This window comes from Onychostoma macrolepis, chromosome 15, assembly GCF_012432095.1.
Source record: "Onychostoma macrolepis isolate SWU-2019 chromosome 15, ASM1243209v1, whole genome shotgun sequence".
NCBI classification, from domain to species: domain Eukaryota; kingdom Metazoa; phylum Chordata; class Actinopteri; order Cypriniformes; family Cyprinidae; genus Onychostoma; species Onychostoma macrolepis.
Window position 1 is genome coordinate 29,502,230 of NC_081169.1, and position 22,429 is coordinate 29,524,658.

At 35.7% G+C, this 22,429-nt stretch overlaps 1 protein-coding gene across 3 annotated transcripts in view; it reads right to left on the reverse strand.

Annotated features, from left to right (window-relative positions):
* Positions 1–22,429, reverse strand: part of lrfn1 (leucine rich repeat and fibronectin type III domain containing 1) — a 167,263-nt gene that overhangs the window by 66,714 nt on the left and 78,120 nt on the right. For all 3 annotated transcript variants that reach the window (XM_058745284.1, XM_058745286.1, XM_058745285.1), the window contains exon 2: positions 4,680–4,767. The gene's annotated coding sequence lies outside the window, so the exon portion shown is untranslated. The remainder of the gene's footprint in view (positions 1–4,679; positions 4,768–22,429) is intronic.

The window sequence follows — 22,429 nt, forward strand, 5'->3', positions numbered from 1 at the left end:
AACATACTGCTGAAACAATATGAGAGATACTGTACTAGTAAACATCACACATACTACTGTAGTTGAAGATCAAAAGATGCTCTACCAGTAAACTTGACTTGTATGGTTATACTGTACGTTGAATTACAATGTTATGATAATGCACTAATAACCTGAATAATAACTTCTAGATTTGAAGCAAAATGACAGATAGTGTACCAGTAAACTTTACACATAATATATACACTATATAATACTAATATAGTATAACTCAAAACATGCTTTACCAAGATGTTTGACTTACAAAACTTACAAATACTGTCCAAAACTACTAGTAAACCTGAAAGATAATGTATCACTAAACTTAACACATACTGTCACACATAGTACTATAATAAACTCAAAACAGCGTAACATTACTGTAGAAAACTACTAGTAAACCCGAAAGGCTTAACATTTAAAATACTTTTGAAACAAAACAACAGATACTGCACCAAACTTTGCACATACAGTTCTACTATAGTAGACTAACTAGTGAATATGCTGTAATAGTAAACCTGACTTATATGGTTATAGTAAATTTGACTAATACTGTTGCAGACTCCTGACAGATACTGAACTAAACTTAACACATTCTGTTGAAACAAAGTGGCAGAAAAATAAATTACACAGCTGTGGTTAACTACTAGTAAACTTAAAAGATGCCATGCTTTAGTGCCATTCACTTACACCAGTGAAGACAACTTCAATCCTCAAAACTATAACCACTGGTTTGTAAAGTTTGCACGTCTCTGGCTTCTCTTAACGAAGCTGATTATGAATGCACATACATGATTGTCTCCATCACCTTGATGAGCGCATAAGCCGCACTATTCTACAGAATAAACCCGTGAGCTTTCGCCATGAATAATACAATAAGCTGTTATGCCTTGAAGCTGGTAATGAATACTTCATGATTGGTGCGGAAAGTAACAAATGTCTGTCTGCTTAAACATCATCCTCCTCCGGCAGATGAGAGCGGCGCTTAACGCTGCGGCTGCTTTGAAGGCATTAGCCACAATCGCTGATATCATAAAGACGACCTGCCGATCTATAAGAAGCTAATGCAACACATTTTGCCAAAGTAAAAGCACCTCTAGATCTTTTATTGATGAAGATTATTTGATGGAGTGTAATATCTGCTGGATGAGGAGGAGGATGAATCACCATCTTAAAGTGGATCTCAGGATCCTCAGGGACGCAGTCTGGGTTTGACAAGCTTCGTCATGTCTGTTGTCTATTTGCTTTAATTGGATCATGCAGAAGTGACCCCAGTGCAATCTCTATTGGTCAAACACAGCAGCTGGATTAGCCAATCAATGCCTGCCATTAGTGGAGTGGTTTCTAATAGCAACCAATCAAATATCTGCTGGTTCTGTGTTTAACATAAACAAAATAAAAATCCCATTCATTTTTCTCCATAGGGGAGAAATACATTTTTAATGAAAATTACTGTGAGTTGCAAGGTTGTTAATTAATAATATATGCTTCAGTTGAAGCCATTAGCCTGCACTATTTCAACTTATTTCATAAATAATTGTGCTTAACAGTTGAATTCCTGTTGAGAATACATTACCCACAATTCTGCAAAGAAATCTCCACCAATTAGAGAATCACAAATTAATTGAGCCAAAATAATGGATCATGTCTCTCTACACTCTCAAACTTTAATATGTGTGTCTGTGTGTGTGTATAGAGAGAGATTGCAAGAAATATTAAATATATATTACAAGAAAAATTGTTGTAAAAACTATTTCCACTCAGAAATTGCTAGTAAATAGCAAACCAGATATTGAAAATAACACATAGAATTAAACATGAAATTTGTAAGTAAAAAACTGAAATAGTAACCTATAATCTTTGTTTTATTTACAACTTCATGAAATAAAAAAATGACAAATGAATTCTTACAGTGTGTACAGTATATATTTATATAATCAACATCTTTAAATCAATAGTTTTCAATCATGTCATTCGCAATGCTTTGTGAGATTATAGTTCTTTCTCTTATTAAAGCCAACAAGTACACAGTCTTGCACCTTTGTTATTTTGAATGTTTTTTTTTTTTGTTTTCTTTAAATCAGAGATTGTAGTGTTGAGATTCATCTTGTAGCAGATTGGTGTAGTTTAGTTTGTGGCTTGTAAGACTTCAGCAAAGGCTTTTTAAAAAAAAATGCATTTGAGAAAAATAAATGGGAAAAAATAATTCGTAACCAAAGCTCCTGAAAAACTGGGTGTCTGATGTTGAATCTCATGAAACAGCCTTCGAAGCCCAATTTACATGTGCAATGTGATGTATTTCAGAGATAAAGAGAACATCCAATCAAACAAAAATATAGCATGGGACCTTGCATTAAAAATAAGCACTCAGCCTAGGTCATGTAAAGGTCAAATTTGCACAAACGGACATCAACCAAAAAGGAAAATTCTTGTACAATAATGTGCATTAATGAATCATGCACAATAAAACCAAGATGTTTTCAGTAAATGCTGATTTCATGTTGACTTTGAGCATTCAGCCTAATAAAAGGACAAGAAGCTTGCATATCAATACCAGGAATGAAACATCTAGACTAAGTTGGATGCTTTTACTCAGCCTGGTGCTTGCATCATTCAGGTTTCAAACCAGCAATCTTGCCAAATACAGTAAGTTAAATCACACCCTGATGTTCATATTTACTACCAACGCAAGGACTCGGAGCAGAAGCTCTGTGGTTGAGCGATTAGTTCTGCAGTCAAAGGCGTGGTATGCATTAGAGATGGTAAGCAGGTCAGATATGATGTCATAGCTTTCAACCTCCATCTGTCCGACTCTTCTGCTCTCCGCTACAGACCACAGAAACCACCGCTCGGAGTTTACAGGAAAACATCAGACTGCTGTCTGGCCGCCGGCCCTCTCTACACGAACACACTGAACTGCTGGAATGCAATTAGTGTGGATGAAGGATCAGCTGCAGTGCATATAGTACATGCTGTCAGGTTCTTAAAGGAACGGCACAGCCAAAAATGAACAATTGGTGATCGTTTACACACCCTGATGTTTCTTTTCTTCTGTGCAACACAAAACGAGCTGCTCATGCTGCTTTTTTGCATGCAATGAATGCGAAACCTTCAGAAATCACTGTTTTTTGACAAATAACCAAGTTGCACCCTGTTATTCATACCGACTACATACCCAAGGAACTATTTGACAATTTTGCTCAATTTTGAGATCTTGGGCTATTTGGCTTTATATAACATGTTACAGACTAGTGGAAAGAAAACATCCAAAATATACTTTTAAGGGTTTATTTTATTGCATGTTCTGTCCATTTCTATCTGTAGAGTTCAATTACAATATATATCTTTAAAGAGATTTTTCTCCACTTCGGCAGCACTTGCATACTCCAAGTTTTACAGTTTTATTTCTGTCCATATTCTGAATGTTTTTATAGAAGGGTTTGTTTATATATAATTTGCATGGTTTTATTATTGCACTTTATCTATTCGCGTCTGTATTTCAATTACAATACATATCTTTAAAGGTTGTTTTCTCAAAATGAGTTTGTTTCTCCGATTCAGCAACACTAACATACACCACATTTAGCAGTTTTATTCCTGTCTATATTCTGAATGTTTTTATAGAAGGGTTTGTTCATATATCATTTGCTTGGCTTTATTTTTGCACTTTATCAATTTGTGTCAATAGATTTCGATTACACTACATATCGTTATAGACCATTTTCTCAAAATGAGTTTGTTTCTCCACTTCAACAGCACTTACATACACCAAACTTAGCAGTTTTATTCCTTTCTATTTTCTGAAGGGTTTTGTAGAAGGGATTGTTCATATGTAGTTTGCTTCCTAATTTTTTTATTCTGGCTGTTGACATTATTTTATGATTTTTGGAGTACATCAGTAAATCAGTAAAAAGAGAACTCCAAAATCCCTTCTGTAAAAACCTTTAATTCTAATATGTTCATAATTAATATGCATCTAATTAAATATGTAATATTTGCATACTTAAACAAAAAAATTCAGAAAACGTGTTATACCAAAAAGTTTGTAGTGTAATCTTGTCAACTAGAGAAGAATGGTGATATTAGTTCAATTTTGACCTATTCACCTGCAGTGTATTGAATTAAAATGACAGTAAGCACCATACAAATTATATGCAAATGACTTGTGCACTATATTAAAAATCACCTGTAGCCCTTTTGCTGTCGCTACTATTAGATAATAAAATACAAGGTATTGACAGACTTCATTCACTTTCAATGCACAAAATGAGCAACATGAACTTTCTGCAAACAGCTTGATTTGTGTTGCATGGAAGAAAAAAAACATACAATTTCAAACAGCATTCGGAAGAGTAAAGGATGGCTGCATTTTTATTTTTGGGTGAATAATTTTACAAATGTTAATATGTTTTCTGCTGTATTCTCTGTTGTCAGGGGACGAGATGATCTTCTCGTGTGTGTGTGTGTGTGTGTGTGTGTGTGTGTGTGTATGAAAGCATAGTGTTGTTTCTTCTGTCTGCACGCACCAATCTATTATTTCCCAGAAATCCAGTGACAGGGGACCTGACAACAGATGTTTCCGTTCACCATGATCTGCAGCGGTTTGAGAAACAGAGCGAGAAAGAGAGAGGAAATGTGTTATTGTGAAATGACACACTCACCAGATATGAAGTTTGTTCCAGTGTCAGTCATCTCAAAAGGGCATCTCTCGTCTTTTCAAGGGCTTCTGGGTAACTGGAGTGATGCCACCTGTAGCCATGACAACAGAGAGAGACGATGCTTGTTTTATGATGCCCATCACCGTATTTAAAACATATAACAAAGAGAAATACAGATTCCACCATCAACATCAGAGAAGAAAAGAGAGTCCCCAAATGAGATCTCTTTAATATCACAATCATTTCTCTTAGAAAGCAATGAGATATAAAGAGTGGTTAATAAGATTACTTTTTCCTCATGAAGAAAATAAAATAAAAACAATTAGAAGAATAAAATATATTATATTAAAATAAAAAGAAATTCATGTTTCTGAAAATATCTCAATAATGCCAAAAACTTTATTCAGATTAAATGCTTTTACGTTTCGCATCAAATTGTCAGTAAGATCAAACGATCAGCTCCACATTGATTTTATAGCTCTATATTCTTATTGTGTTATTGTCTCATTTGTGTCTATTTTTATTTTTGCCAAGGTAAATTAATGAAAACATCTGAGAAATAATCAATTTGATACTTCAATGAAACATAACTGAAAACATATTATTGTTCAGGGTTATTGTAGTTAACTAAAGCTAAAACCATATAAATGGCACTTGAAATAAAATAAATGTTAACTGAAATAAAATATAAAAATCTTAAATGTAAATTTTATTTCCATTAGTTGCCAAGGCATCATTTCTAAGATCTATACAGACATTAAAAAAATCTCAAAAAATGACAAATCTCAAAAAATTACTAAAACTAAAAAAAAAAAAAAAGTAAAATTTTAAAATTAATGCAGAAAATATAAAAATGAATTCAAAATATTAACACAAGCTTTAATAATACATCAATAATGGTAAAATAATACTGTATAAATAAAATATCTAAATATATACATTTATATAAAATATAAATATTAGAAAAAGGAAATGTTGGCTTAGCAACTAACTGAAATAAGTAGAAGCAAAACAAACTAAAACTGAAGTAAAAAATAAATGAAACATATATAGTAAATAAAAAAATAAAATAATAATAAAAATAATGTAAAATTACAAAAAACCTAAAATGAAAATAAAGTTAACTAACACTAAAATGAAAAAAAAAAAATTAAATTGAAAATTAAAAGCTAACTCAAAATATTAATTAAAACTACAATAGTATATACTCTGTTGAGAACTTGTGAAATATCCTGAGCCATGAAAGAGCATCAGATGAGACGAGACATCAGCAGTCATTATTAAGCACATCACTGACTATACCGTATTGACCCGAATATAAGACAATGTTTTTTTTTTTGGAAATACATCTGAAAAAACGCGGTATTCTTAAATTCAGGGTCTAGACTTTGACATGTCAATAATACACCCACACCAATAGGTGGCGCCAAACACGCTTAAAACGAGTGTGCCGTGAAATATGTAATGTGTGTGTGTTGTAAAGATCGTGAGTGAAAACAAAAGAAAAAGAAAAGCTTACAGCGGCACGAGTCGTGACTGTCATGTTAGCTTGATGGGACCAAACTTCCTCTGAAAGTGATTTTAAAACATAAGACAGTACCCAGATTTGAAGACTACAATAAGATTTCACTTCTATTGTTAGTCAAATTTTGGTAGGCTACTCTGACATGGATAGCCTAAATGTTATATAATTCAGATGGGCTACCTGTTATTTTTATGGTATATCAAAAAGTGTATATTTTTCAATGTCATTGTTGGTACATTTTACCAGTATTTACCATACTTTCAAAACAAAAATTAAAATAGGAAAAATATGCAATATGAAAATAATTAAAGAAAAAATGTGTTTTACAGAGAGAGAGAGAGAGAGAGAGAGAGAGAGAAAAAGATTTGGTTTTCAAAAAGCCTTTTCCAAAAGATACATCTGGAAAAAGGGGGGTCGTCTTATAATCAGGGTCATCTTATATTCAGGTCAATACGGTATTATGAGCGTTTACAGACATTCATCATCGTGAAGTGTTCCTATAACAACTAAAAAGCTTTAGAGGAGAAACAAGCATGTAAACTCTATTCATATTTCATCAGCACAGAAGAGACCAAAGAGAATATCATGAAAAATTTACAACATTTTGACAGTGAGTTTGGACCCGCTGCTTATGACGAGAAACACATTTACATGGATTATTATCACTGGTGTTTGTGAAGTCAACAAGTACTAGTGAATCGGGTGGTCTAGAATCCAAGGTTGTTGAGAAGAGGCGATCAGACGAACCATTTTCACCTGCAGGACCAGAAAACAGCTGAAGAAATCCCACTGATGCATACTGAAAGAGAAACTAGAGCCAATTCTACAGGCCAGAACTCTTGAGCAGTTTAGACTCGAGCCAGTAAACAAACACCCACATCAGTTCAGTTCCCACTAAACTCCACTCACATTTTCTTCTGCATTTCATCTAGTTATCATTCAAATCGTGACTGATTCCTCTCAACAGCACACAGCAGAGGCCGGACAGATATGAGGGCTGGTCGTATCCTTCAGTGCTGCTCGAGCTCAAGACAAGTGACAGAAAAAATCAATGCAATTTCAATGCAACAAGATGAAAACGCTTCAAGGTTGCTCATGACAAATTCTCTTTCTCTCTCTGTATTTCTCAGGTTTTATAGATACACGCTTCACTAATTGCGTGCCAAGATTCTGCCTATGTAGTGTTCCATCAGATGCTCCCTTAAAAGACAGCTGCCTGTGTCTGGTGTGCTGCTTTGTACTGACCCAGTTCAATCCAAACAGCTCGTATCTCTCTATTTTCTCCTCTGACGCTCATCTGTAATTCAGTACATACGGTGAAAGCATCCATTCATCCAGCCCATGCAAAATGCATAAGTGCGGTTCTTCTCAAGTGATGTGTTTAGCGTGCTTACTCTCCACGCTGAACGTGTCAGAATCACTCATCCCAAGCCCTAATAACAGACCCTGCAGAGGAACGAGACGTTTAGAGCAAGAGCAGCAGATCTGATCTATACGAGCCCGGTGCTGAATGTGTCTTTTGATGGTAGGATCATTTCTGAGGGTGAAAGGTCAGAATTTTGAGCAGATCAGCGTGTGGCAGCATCGCGTCTGCAATATAAATGCACTTTTCCACTATAAAGTATATCTATCCTCCGTAATGTGAGAAAACACAAACATCTGCCATTTCTAAAAGACGCTTAAAGTCAGCATGACAGAATTTTAGAGATTCATAGATGCTTTAAAAAACAACTTTTTTATATACTGTTTTTTAAGAAATGTATACTTAGCGAAGATTAATTGAATTAACTGATATTTGATATTACATTTATAGTGCATACTAAGCATGCAGATCAGTATGGAGCATAAAAATACATATTGCAACATGCAAATAATGGGTAAAATAGCTATTTATATGTACCGTAGAAAGAAATTAATATTTTAATTCAGCAAGGACGCATTAAATTGCTGCTAGATGTTTATATCGTGATGAAATACATTATATGACAACAAGCATAATTTTTGCTTAAGAAATTGCTCTAAGCATATAAGCATCTAAGAGCAGACCACTTTGGTATATAAGAATCTGCACAAGTGCAGGAATTTAGTTAATGCAATTCAATTTCATGCATCATTGCATTCTGAAATGGCAGAAAGCCATTCATAAAGCAATGCAATTACATGTGCATTATTAGTATTGCCACAAGGGGAGCTGCGGTGGACAGCAGAAAAGTTTTCTGGTATTTAATGGCATTCTCAAAATGTTAGCACAAAAACAATATTTGTATATGGAACATTTCTCTGAAACATATTAATTTAATGTTTGTCTAGCGATTTTTAAATGTTGCTACTTGTTTCAGAACATTCTGAGAACATTTGAAAGTAACAAACATAAATAAAAAAAATAAATGATCAAATGGAATGTTCCCTTGACATTCACATAACCATGAAAAACATGTTAAACCAAGAAAAATAAATAAAACTGGATGTTTTGAATGTTCAGAGAACATTCAGAAATAATATTTTCATAATTCAATAGGAATATTAGGAAAATGTTCTTACAACATATTTTTGCTAGCTGGGATGCAACCACAAAAACAACAGCGTTAAACACCAACAGGTCTTTCCCTTTGGTAACACGCAATTTCAACATTTATTCTCCTTATTTTGTCCTATGCAAAGCAAGCTGGGAACTAGTTTTTTAGAGTTATCATGACAACTACAAGTTGCAACAAACTAAACTTTAACTAGGAAATTTGAGCTTGAATTACAACACAATATTAAGTTCATGAGTCATATTCTGTTTATTTGCACTGGCTACCAATAGCTGCTCGCATAAAATTCAAGGCATTGATGTTTGCCTGCAAAACCACCGCTGGCTCTGCACCCCTTTACCTAAATTCATGACTTCAGACTTACGTGCCTCTAGAAGCTTGCGTTCTGCGAGTGAACGTCGCTTTATTGTTCATCCCAAAGAGACACAAAATCACTTTCACAGACTTTTAAATGAAATGTTCCCTCCTGCCCAACTCAATCCCAGCAGCTGAGACATTAGCCATCTTCAAGAAACGACTAAAACACATGTCTTCCATCTTTATTTGACCCTCTAACTCTAGCTCTCTCTATTCTAATTCTATTTTATCTATTTGATGACTTGACCCTCTAACACTTGCACTCTCTATTCATTTTCTAACTGCTTGTTTTCTTTAAAAATTGCCTCTTTCTACTTTTTTTCTTATTATTTATTATAAAAAAGACCCTCACTACACTGTAAAAAATGCAACTGCACATTTTCCAGTTTACGAAACCTTTTGAGTCTCAAATACAAAAAAAAAATGCTATTTTCTTGAAACTACATAAAAATCCTTGTACTGTAAAAAAAAAAAAAAAGAAAAAGTTGAGCCGACTTAAAATTTTAAGGCACCAGCTTCAGCAGATTTTTGAGTTTGCTCAACTTATTTTTGTGGGATATTCTCAAATTTTTGTTGTATAAACCTAAAATGACAAGTTGAGAAAACTCAAATATCTGCTGAAGCTGGTTGCCTTAAAATTTTAAGTTGGCTCAACTTTTTTTTTTTCCCCCAGTGTGTCAGACCAACAAAATTACCCCAAATGTTGTCCCACCTAGTCAAACACAGTTGTCTGAACAAAGAATTTCATATTGTTGAAATGTTAAGGCTTTGTGGGTTCCCAGAATGCATTGCAGCATGAATAAATTATGCTGTTATAGGATTATTGTTTTGCTGTTTGCTGACTTCATTTAAAAAATTTTGTTTTATCATTATTGTTAGTTATTTGTTGTACTGTGATGTAAAGAGCTCATCTTTATAACATTTGTTTATTGCCACTGTTCCTGAGGTTTGTGTGTCTAGTTTTGAGGCCCAGAGTATGTTCAGTGCACTTATGTCTATGTCCTGGATATGTTAGTCTTGTAAGTTATCTTACAAACAAAGACAATGTTGTCTATTTATCAGACTAAGTTATCCATTAACGTTTGTCATTCGTAAACAAACATAAATTCGATAATGTAGTGACTTTTTACATTTTTTTTTTTCTTCCAAGAAACAGAAAAACATACATTACTTCAACGACAGTAATTGCTGTTTCAGTTACTGTGACAATAATTTTTGTATTAGCAAAATAAGACAATCAGCACTGCACGAACAAACAAATTTACATTGGCTCAACAAAGTATCTTTACTGAGAAGAACTAAAAAACTATTGTTGAGAGAACTCAAATGTCTTACTGCATCAAGTTGCCTTATTTTAAGTCTTCTCAACTATTTATTTTTTAGTGCAGCGTTCCCTATTCTTTTTATTCTATCTACTTGCTTTCTTTTTATTTATTATATAAATTAAAAAAAACACCTTGTTGTTAGGCTAACCAAGACTTGTCATTGCACTTTGTTTGGTTTTGATTGCTTCTATCGTCCTCATTTCAAAGTCGTAAATGTATTGATCAACATTATTATATCAGCAGAACTCATTAAAATAATGCTGTCAGCTGAAGAATCTTGCCCACCAAACAGTTGCTGGTAGCCATTGACTTCCACTGTGTTTTTTCCATACTATGGAAGTCAATGGCTACCGTCAACTGTTTGGTTCTTTGAAATATCTTCTTTTGTGTTCAACAGAGAAAACAAACTTTTAACTTAAAGTTGTGGCAATACACTGTAAAAAAAAAAGTTGTAAATCAAGTAAGTTATTGGAATAGCCTACATTTTACAAGAAAATATAATTTTAGTTTTTCTACTTCAAATTTTTTTTTTTAAATTGCAATGTGCAATTTCTTTGTAATTATTTGTGAAATTTACTAGCAATTTCTGAGTGTTTCTGCCATTGTGTGATACACGTCAATGCTAACAAATCACTCTCTCCAGGTATATCAGACCTCTGTCATTACGACACAGTGTTTAAACTGTTTAAAAAGTTACTGTATGATCAATCTGTCTAATGTCAAAAAAGCAGGCACACACACCCCTCTGGGACGGTGCGATAACATGCAGTCAAACAGGACGACGCACTTTTTATCTCCACATGTTGTTGATCAGAGTGCGCTCTTCACTCTCCTCTGTGCTGTTTGTGCTTTTCTCAAACGCGTTGCTCTCTATTCCTCTCTTTATCACTTCAAGCCACCACATTATTCTCTCTTATCCAGCTCTCATAATGAGGGCCGAATCTCCCCTCGTGTTTGCAGTTTAAAAAGCTCCCCAGAGCTGCACTTCTGCGGGATTAGGGTGAGTATCCCTGTGATTTGGAAAGTAAAAATGGAAACGTGACCTTCCATACTGAAATGTGAAAATACAGCTGCGAGCAGCAATTACGAGGCCATCGGCAGATTCGCAGCAACTCCGGCACAATCGGCCGCTTCAGACGCCAGCAGAAATGTGATTTTAGGATAATCGCTTCAAAGGTTAGGAGCAGATTTAACTTTTGACCAGCGCGGCTCAGCGGGACCCTCAGGGCCGGCTTCAAAGGCAGAGCTAGAAAACACTGACAAGGTACAGATGACCCGTTTCCCATCTTTCTCTAAAAAATGTGCGATTAAAAATGACAGACGGGAAATATGAATGACCTTATAACAACGGGTTTCACTGTATTCAGAGGAACATGCGGAGCTAAAAAGAGCAAAAGCATGATATTACAGCAATTTTCAATTTTGAACCACCTAGTGGTTTGACCAAAAATAGAGTAAAAATTGTGAAATATTATTACAATTTAAAAAAGCCGTTTTCTATTTGAATATATGTTAAAATGTAATTTATTTCTGTGATCAAATCTGAATTTTCAGCATCATTACTCCACATGATCTTCAGAAATCATTCTAATATGCTGATTTGCTGCTCAAGAAACATTTGTGATTATTATCAATGTTGAAAACAGTTGTGCTGCACAATATTTTTGTGGAAACTGTGATACATTTTATTTTTTTTAGCATTTATTTGAAATAGCCATTTTTGTAACATAAATGTCTTTAAATGCTGTCACTTTTGATCAATTTAACACATCCCTATGCTACACTGTTGTCACATGACCTCATTTACATTTCATGTATAGTTCAGTTATGCATTTTTAATCTAATTTGCTTTAAAACATTTGAGCTCTTTGACATCCAATTACATAATGAGTGAAGAAAAAGTTGTTATTAACAAATCACTTCCAGTTTGTCAGTCACACATTTTATGCACATTGCATTGTGGGATATATTATCCAGTGCAGCGATCTCTTATGTAAACAACACATTATATACGGTAAAATGCATACAGATATTCTACACATACAGAAAATTCACATACTATGTACAGTATATATACAGTACTGCATAGCTCCATACGCTCCTCTCACTGTGACCTCTTTAGCTGTGAAATCTGCTGACACACACACACACACACACACACACACACAGGTGTGTTCTGTGAGTACCACAGCTTTATATCGACAGCACATTCAAAGCTCAGCTGATGTGATTAGTTCTCATCAGGTTGAGCTCACAGATGCTGCAGGAATCGATACCTGAAGGACTGAAACCATGTATTAATAACCAGCGGGCTTCTGCTGTTATTGTGAATGATTCATCAGTGCACGTCATTCTAAAGATGAAAAATAACTGATTTGAGTATCAAATGTCCTCAAAATATACTAACTTTCACTGCAGAGTCCCTTTTCACAACTAATATATTTATTATAAAATAACATAACATTACGGAAGTTAATTGTGTTGGGAGATTTAACTCTGTAAACCCTGATATGAACAAAAGGTGATGCAATTCTGCTGCTTGTAATGTAAATCAGTGAGATCTTTATAATAGTAGAGCAGATACTTACATAAAATGATCTGAATATCAGTGGTCACTCTAGATCTCCAATAACAGAAATAAACACTCCTCAGAAGTTGTGAGATGTTTTGGAGGCTTTGTTTTGAAGAACAGTGAAAGTAAAGCTTTTGGAAACAAACGCTCCTCAGAAGATCCTGATGATCAGATTCGAGACGCACTGATTTTTCTAGAAAATGATTGATGGAGAATCAAGTAAAGCTGAGCTGCTTCAGTCCAGCAAGTGTTCATCTGGAAATATAACTGCAGTTATTCTGACGTTTACTTGATCAAAATCAATCAAGATTTGACAGAAGAAAGACACTGAAGCAGCAGCTGAAGTACAATTAAACTAAAAGACTAAAAAACTCTAAACAATCAATCAGATGACAGATAAAGCAAAGTTTTGATCATGTTGATCATTTAGAGGCCTTCGAAATTTGCATATCTATTTCAGTTTCAAAATACTTCTCAAAGCAGAACTATAAAGTAGATTTTGAGCTGGAAGTGTTTTAATGGAAATGTGTGAAATAACTTGTCTATTATTCAGTAAGTGTTTCATAAGAACGCTGAGGTCTGGAGGTCTTTAGTGTGTGTAACGTGTGTTTGATAGTCTCCGTGTTGTTGTAAGTTGGCAGGCAGATCACAGCTCACTGACTGAACACAAGACGTGAGCTCACATGCACATTACCCATAATTCATTGAGTGGCACTTCACACAGAAACACTCCATCCACCGACAACAAGCTCATTAGTGTTCGCACACGTCCGCCTCCATCGTCTCTGACTTTGTGTCGTAACGGCTCTTTGTTCTTCTCTCGTCTCTGCATCAGGCTGGTTTTAATATTCCTGGCCGCTCGCCGCAGAATGACCCATATGAATGTTTTATTTTGCAGGAGCAGATCTAAAGCGTGTAACATTAATGGCAGAATAATCTCTCGCTGATCTGCCGGGGTGTCGCTCAAATCAATGTTTATTACCGGGGCAGACACCAATATGTATGAAGGTGACCGGCTGTTATTTTCACTTCTATTTCAGCATATTTCAGAATCAGTGTCATTTTTCGGTCTTTATGTTGAATGGTGATATTAAAACATACTCGAATGTAATCATAAATTACCCTCCAGGCCCTCAGCACTCTGAACTTTCTAATTGAGGTCACCTCCTTAAAAAGCAAGGCTGGAATTTTTCAGCTGGTGAATAGCCAATGTAAACAGCCTATACAATTACGGTAACACTTTAGAACAGGGGACACTAATTCAATATTAACTACGACTTTTCCCTCAATAAAGTCCTAATTTGCTGCTTATTAATAGTTAGTAAGGTAGTTGTTAAGTTTAGGTGTCATGTAGAATAAGGCATTAATATGTGTTTAATTAGTACTAATAAATGGCTAATATTCTAGTAATACGCATGCTAATAAACAACTAGTTAAGAGACCCTAAAATAAAGTGTTACCAAAATTACATATGGCTGTTATATATATACAGTATCTCACAGAAGTGAGTACACCCCTCACATTTTTGTAAATATTTTATTACATCTTTTCATGTGACAACACTGAAGAAATTACACTTTGCTACAATGTAAAGTAGTGAGTGTACAGCTTGTATAACAGTGTAAATTTGAGTCCCCTCAAAATAACTCAACACACAGCCATTAATGTCTAAACCACTGGCCACAAAAGTGAGTGCACCCCTAAGTGAAAATGTCCAAATTGGGCCCAAAGTGTCAATATTTTGTGTGGCCATCATTATTTTCCAGCTCTGCCTTAACCCTCTTGGGCATGGAGTTCACCAGAGCTTCACAGGTTGCCACTGGAGTCCTCTTCCACGCCTCCATGACCACATCACGGAGCTGGTGGATGTTAGAGACCTTGTGTTCCTCCACCTTCCGTTTGAGGATGCCCCACAGATGCTCAATAGGGTTTAGGTCTGGAGACATGCTTGGCCAGTCCATCACCTTTACCCTCAGCTTCGTCTTGGAGGTGTGTTTGGGGTCGTTATCATGTTGGAATACTGCCCTGCGGCCCAGTCTCCGAAGGGAGGGGATCATGCTCTGCTTCAGTATGTCACAGTACATGTTGGCATTCATGGTTCCCTCAATGAACTGTAGCTCCGCAGTGCCGGCAGCACTCATGCAGCCCCAGACCATGACACTCCCACCACCATGCTTGACTGTAGGCAAGACACACTTGTCTTTGTACTCCTCACCTGGTTGCCGCCACACACGCTTGACACCATCTGAACCAAATAAGTTTATCTTGGTCTCATCAGACCACAGGACATGGTTCCAGTAATCCTTAGTCTGCTTGTCTTCAGCAAACTGTTTGCGGGCTTTCTTGTGCATCATCTTTATAAGAGGCTTCCTTCTGGGACGACAGCCATGCAGACCAATCTGATGCAGTGTGCGGCGTACGGTCTGAGCACTGACAGGCTGACCCCCCCTTCAACCTCTGCAGCAATGCTGGCAGCACTCATACGTCTATTTCCCAAACACAACCTCTGGATATGACGCTGAGGACGTGCACTCAACTTCTTTGGTCGACCATGGTGAGGCCTGTTCTGAGTGGAACCTGTCCTGTTAAACCGTTGTATGGTCTTGGCCACCGTGCTGCAGCTCAGTTTCAGGGTCTTGGCAGTCGTCTTATAGCCTACGCCATCTTTATGTAGAGCAACAATTCTTTTTTTCAGATCCTCAGAGAGTTCTTTGCCATGAGGTGCCATGTTGAACTTCCAGTGACCAGTATGAGAGAGTGAGAGCGATAACACCAAATTTAACACACCTGCTCCCCATTCACACCTGAGACCTTGTAACACTAACGAGTCACATGACACCGGGGAGAGAAAATGGCTAATTGGGCCGAATTTGGTCATTTTCACTTAGGGGTGCACTCACTTTTATGGCCAGCGGTTTAGACATTAATGGCTGTGTGTTGAGTTATTTTGAGGGGACAGCAAATTTACACTGTTATACAAGCTGTACACTCACTACTTTACATTGTAGCAAAGTGTCATTTCCTCAGTGTTGTCACATGAAAAGATATAATAAAATATTTACAAAAATGTGAGGGGTGTACTCGCTTCTGAGAGATATATTATAAGAAATATCACTACATATATGCATGTATAAACATATTAAATATAAATTTACCATCACTTATATATAATACAGTATAATATAATATAATATATGAAAATAAATAAATATAATAAATACATTTATTTATTTTATTTAGTTTCTGCAGTGCTTTGCAGCACTTATCTGGTACATCAGCGATCTTCATTTACATGAAATATCAATATATAAATGTAAAATAAATAAATAAAATGTGTTACATATAAATTAATGGATTCATTGTTTTTTAAAAATTTTTCAGTATTTAGCAGCTATTATTTGGCACATCTGCAATGAGGATCTTCATTTACATGAAATATCAATATATAAATGTTACATTTTGCAATAATTTTTCATTTAAATAAATAAATGTGTATATATCTCAAAGAGATCTCAAACAAACAATTAATACCTTAAGCTAACAAACAAACAAAAAATACCCAATTAAATGAAATTCAAAATGGGATGCCCTGCACAGGGAATGAAATGATATTCACCGATTCATTCCCTGTACAGGTTGTCCTTGGTTTTGAATCGTTTTTCTTTAACTGTCTCACTGAAATTAACTGCAATGGCTATTTTTAGTTTGTTCCTCCCCAAACAGAGCAGAAGATCCAGAGAGCGATTCAATATTGTAGAATAAAAGGTGCTGGAATCTGGTTAATGGCTAATTATGGGATGTTTTTGTTCAATCTCAGAGCTCATAAATACAACATCTGCATGAATGTGTGGCTCTGACTGCATGGGCGGTTAGTTGGTTGAGTGGTTGACCTGTTTTAACCAGCCTCGTTCTGTCGCTCTGCAGTGTTTTAAAGCACTGCCACACTTATCCACTGCACGTGTGTATGTGTGTGTGTGTGTGTGTGTTTGGCAGTGGCTAAAATACTACACAAAATCTTGGTTCATCCTCACAGTTCTTCTTGGACGGATGTCAGATGTTCAGAGATCGTGTTTGGAAAGATAAACAGTGAGCGCGGCTCGAGAAAATCAGCCGCAGTGTTCCTGTAAAGAGCTTTTTCTGCTGTGGATTACGCTGCACAATTGCTTAATTCCCTAAAGATGCTTTTGTAATTTCCTGTAGATTATGTGTGTAATCTCTCCACAGGATTATGATATGTTCTCATGATGCTCAAGTCATGATGTGTGTGTGTGTGTGGCTTTAACTCAGACCGCTTAATGTAATTTAATGCTGGTAAATTTACAAGCCTTTACAAGATTCACACACACACAACACACAACATACAGACAGATTAAGTGTTTAAGAATGTTGATTAGTACAGAAACGAGTGTTTAGGATGTTTGTTTGCATCACAACAGATGCACATGATTTGAAATGTGTTTTTTTTCCCCCTGCTTTTTTTTTCTGTTTCTTTTTTTCTGAGTTTTTATATTGAGTGATCAGTCACATGACATTTACAGCTCAGGTGATTGGCCAAAAAACATACATTTCTCTCTCACACACACACACACACACACACACAATACATATGTAACATTGTAATCGTATTTTGTCCATGGGTGTTCTTGCTTAATAATAAATGTTCATCTTTTGATTATTGCTGTTGCCTCTAGTAATTCTGTGTGTGATTTTTAATTTATAGCCCATTTTAAGCCAGCAATATAGTAATTTAAAACAAAATAAATTAAACAACCCAGCATGGTGGGTAAAAACATTTAACCCAAACAGCTGGGTCAAAATAACCCAGCATGTGTTCTGTCCAATATCTACCCAGCGGTGATTCCTCACACATTTACATTTACATTTACATTTATGCATTTAGCAGACGCTTTTATCCAAAGCGACTTACACTGCATTCAAGTAACAGTTTTTACATTTTATCAGCTCTTGCTTTCCCTGGGAATCGAACCCATGATCTTGGCGTTGCTAGCGCCATGCTCTACTATATTTGAGCTACAGGAAAGCTAATGGCCTGCAATGCTTCAACGCTCACATTCCTTTAAAGCCAAGGCTCCGTCTTATTCAGAAATCATTCTCCTCTCTTTAGACGCAGAAAAACAGCTTGTACAAGCATATTTTTTTAACTTTGTGCATTATGCATTCAATTCATTAATTTGTAATGTCATATGACATGACACATAATCTTTGGAGAGATTCAGGCCTGAAACAAACACTTCGCCAGAACATCAACACAGAAACAAACTCTTGTTCGACACATTGCGAGCACGTCCCGTGTTACACGCTTAACATACACGATTACATTAGTGTGACAAAAACAAACCTCAGCACTCAATGGAGCCACAGAGTTTCCTTCAGACGTCTGCTTCATTAAATCAGATGTGTGATAATTAAGATAACTGTTTTAACAACTGTTATAAACAGCATCTTTCTCTATTGACAGCCATCCAAAAGTAGTATTATTCCAAAATTGTTTTATTTATTTATTTTTTGCAAGCAACATATAAATTACAAATATCTTTTATTAGAGTGAACAAACTTATTAAAAACCGTTCGGGTAATTGCAATGAAGCTGAATAAAATATAAATATTAGAAAACTAATAAACTTAACGTAAAGAAAATTAGAAATAAAAAATTAATCTGAAGTACTAAAATCAATGTTTTATCAGCAATGTCATAACTATACTATATGACTGTAAAAGCATCTTTAATAGCCTTTCAAAGATTTTTTTTAATATATATATACATTTTATATATAAAAATGAGACAAAAAAAAACAACCAAATTAATAAAACTGAAAACAAAATTAAACTGAAAAAAATAAAAGCTAATTATAATTATTAATAATACTATAAACAGTATACAGTAGTCAACATTTTAAATGGATCAAAAAAGTTCATTAAAGTTGTTTGATCCACTTACTAAAATACTAAAGTACTAAAATAACACTTTTTTTCTATTTTTATTAGTTATATTTAATGTAATGCTGTCAGCCTAACTGGGATCCTCATTATTTTCTTGTGCCAGATAAACTGCTGGGATTGCAGAATTAACTCAAATAATCTGATATTCAAACTGATATTGCCTACTTAGTTTGATTGTAGTTAGTTAAAACCTGCTCTAACATTATGAATAAGATGATGAATTTGTTCTGACATCATGCATCTGCATTCATGTACTTGCATAAACCGAGTATAATTTGCAACGTTGTTCAGATCTCTTCTACTTAACGATACTTGCAAATTGTCTTTCCACTGCGTGCATGTGTCTGAATGTTTCGGGATTCAGAGAAATTCCTGTAGCCAAAAATCAGTCAATTAGAGAAGAAAAGAAGCCACTGAAGCGCTAAAGGAAAATAATCAGATTATGTTTCTGGGAGGAGAGAACATCTAATATTAAAGGCGAGATCAAATTAGATCCTGAAGATAGTGTACGGCCTCCTAAACACACGCGGGGTGGATGTCTTTGTGTCGCCCGTCTCATTAGTTTTTTTCAGCTGCTTACACACATATTCAAAAACTGCACACACAAAATGCAAAATGTCTAATATCTCTTGCAAAATGAAGCACTGCGTTCAAAATATCACAAACACATCTCAAAAGCAAACATTTGTCTTACGTTGCAAACACCTTTGCCATAATATTATATTTTTGGATATATCATATACACAGTTATTCAAAACCTAAAGCTGTTCTTTCATGAGCTCCTGTGTACATTTCTGTACAAGACTGAAAGTAATTGGCAGAGAGATGTTGAAAAATTCACGATAAACACGAAAGCAGGATTGAAACCAAACCTTTTTTACTGTAAGCATTTGTGGCTGTGAATACAGTATTACACACGAAAGAAAAGAAATACATCAAACATGTGTAGCTGTGTAGATGACACATTTTGAAAACTTTGCTTCTTTTTTTCAAAACTTTACACAAAAATCCAAGAATTGCACACACAAAACGCAAAATGCCTCACATCTCTTGCAAAATGAAGCACTGCATTCAAAATATCACAAACACATCTCAAAAGCAAACATTTGCAAACACCTTTGCCATAATATTACAGTTTTTCTCAATTGTTTACACACAAATTCTGGTACTTGAGACACAATGACCACAACATGTAACTCATTCACCAACCCCCTGAACCAATTCTGCTAAACTACAAGCACAGTTCCTGCTTTACACTCAAATTGCAGTTCTAAAACACTTTTTTCAAAACACTACACACAATTCTCTGCTTTTGGCACAATTTTCATGCAGAAAATATCTTGTTTTCACAAGGAACACACTGCCATTCAAATATGCACACTGACTCATCACAAGGGGAGGACGAGGACGAGGAAGGCCAAGGACCGTAATCTCTGATGAGATCCGAGCCACTTTGGTTGATCATGTGGTCAAGCCTGGTCTAACAATGAGGGAGGCTGGGCAAAGAGTACAGCTACATTTGAGCAGGTACACTGTAGCATCCATCATCCGGACTTTTCGAAATGAGAATAGGTAAGAAATCTACTCTCACTAGAAAATTGCAGTACTACATATCAATACAGTACTCAATGAGTACAGTATTGCCTGTGGACTGTTCTGTAGGACTGTAAAAATACTGTAAAGTATGTTTCAAGTATTTAGGAAATGTATACCTACTTTGTATTTACAGTATTTTACTATTTGTTTGGCAGAACTGAAAGATTACCAACACAAGGTGGTCGGAACATGTTCTGTCTCCTGAACAGGAAACTTTAATCATGAACATGGTCCTAGAAAACAACGCCATAACATTACGGCAAATACAAAGAAAAATAATAGAAAACAATGACATGTTTCAAAATATTGATAGGGTAAGCTTATCAACACTGGACCGTGTCTTGCGCAGAAATCATCTCCGGATGAAGCAGGTCTACAGGGTGCCATTTGAACGCAATTCAGAAAGAGTCAAAGAATTGCGATATAACTATGTGCAAGTGAGTCCCACAATTGATGCATACTCTCAACACTGTATGCAGTAAATTATACATATTTCAATATTGTAATCATAATGATTGTGCTTCACAATAGTGACCACTCCATGTCTATGTCGATTTTGTGTGGAAGCAGTTGAAAAAAACCTGTAATAACTCCTCTTTCAGCAGCAAACAGGCAAACGCTGGAGGCTGCGGACGGCTGTCCTCTCCAAACGCAGAGGAAGTCCTGCAGGAGCGCTTTAACATCTGTACTCGCTCCGCTCGGCACCCGGGGCCCATCCATTATGCATCGCAGCTGCTGCGGAGGAATATGTCACCTTCACAAACCCCCAGCGCCTCTGATGAAATCTTAAAGAAGAGCTCTTTTAAATATTCACTCTGGCGCTCCTCAAAACAAGTGTTGTATGCGGGAAACTATTGTTTGATGGGAGGAAAACAGGCAAAACGGTGGCGGGAAGCTGAAGCGGAAGACGGCGGGCGATGATCGCGGTCTCTGAAGGCATCGTGGGATATTCTGCATCCTGATACGGCTAAATGTAGAAACAACCGCAGGAAGAGCGTGTGACCTGAGAGCTGGAGAGCACAGGAACATGTTTAGCATCCATTCTTCTGATGGCATTAACATCAAACCGCCGGAGTGAAACGAGACGTTCGTTTTCATAGGTGTCACCATATGAGATATTAAAACACACACACACACACACACACACACACACACACATATATATATATATATATATATATATTAGGGCTGTCAATCGATTAAAATATTTAATCGCGATTAATCGTGTGATTGTCATGAGTTAACTCGTGATTAATCGCAACTTAATCACACATTTTTATTTGTTATAAATGTACCTTGGCTTACTTTTTAATACTCTAATCAACATGGGCATGGACAAATATGGATGCTTTATGCAAACTTATGTTTATTATTATTGAAACCATAGTCAACATAGAGCATGAAGTCTAGACATGTTTCAAAGGTCATAAATGTTTTTCAAAGAACTTGTTCATGTCTATTAGACACATGAAAATAGAAATCCAAGATTCCCATTACTTCTCTTTCTATGCACTGAGCAATTTACTGACACAAGCCTGTTTACATTTTTGCATGACAAGGCAGCTCACTTCTTCTGAACATGCAAAATGTACATTTATTAGGCCTATTTATTATTAGATTTGCTTGCCTCTCTCTCTGTGCCCACATACTGTATTTTGATGCAGCTAAATTCTCAATAAAATTGTTTTCATTTATATATTTTACTGTTTCTGTTGTCAGACAACAGAATGAATATGAAATAGTGACTGAAACGCGACCCATTATGACTAAATAACCAGCTCTCCTTTCCAAGATGTTAATCTGCACAAAAATCCTGATAATCGAGGCGTCGTCTGATGAAATCAAATACACATACGATAAAGACAATAGCTGTGCTGTGATTT